The sequence below is a fragment of the Myotis davidii genome, unplaced genomic scaffold (genome assembly GCF_000327345.1).
Source record: "Myotis davidii unplaced genomic scaffold, ASM32734v1 scaffold2537, whole genome shotgun sequence".
Taxonomy (NCBI): domain Eukaryota; kingdom Metazoa; phylum Chordata; class Mammalia; order Chiroptera; family Vespertilionidae; genus Myotis; species Myotis davidii.
This window is the reverse complement of record NW_006288180.1, coordinates 72,459-73,171: the sequence shown is the minus strand read 5'-3', so window position 1 is coordinate 73,171 and position 713 is coordinate 72,459.

Here is a 713-nt window from a genome sequence, read left to right as displayed (position 1 = left end):
CTCTCTCCCTCTCCCTTGCTCTTTGAAATAAAATATATATATATGGGGGGGGGCAGATTAGATTGTGAAGCCAACTGCAACCCGCACCCCCTGGAGGCCCTCTGGCCCCCGTGTGGCCGAGCCCCTGGGACTGGGAACAGTAGAGACGTCCTATTGTGGCCATAACAACAGGAGCAGCAGGCGAAGGGATCAAGACTCACCACTTCCTGGTCCCATTGACAAGTCTGCTGAGTCCAAAGGCCTGTTTGCTCCCTCCTGGCCCTTCCCTGCACTGTGGCCTCACTCCCACCTGTTTCTTTTTAAATCATTTTTTTTTTTACCTAAAACTCATTAAGCGCATTAGCGAGGAGTTAATAGGTGGGTGTATTTTAATTTAATGCACTTTATAAGTAGACCGAAATCTCCACTGCGACTCTAGTTCATGTTTCAGTGTGTGTGTGTGTGTGTGTGTGTGTGTGTTTACATACGTTGTCCTCAGTCCTCAGGGCTGTCCTAGGGCAGATCTGGGCTCTCCCTCTCCGTGTCCTCGCTGGTGAGGTAGTAGCGGTTGGAATGGGATTATGGGATTGTGGTAAGGAAGGCGTGAGACTCGGACATGGACTGTCTGGGGCACAGGAAGTGTTCAGTTAACTGCTGTGTTTACACCAACAGTTTCAGGGTTGTGCCACATTGTGATAAAAACAATGTATACCCAATTTTAACAAATGTCCCCT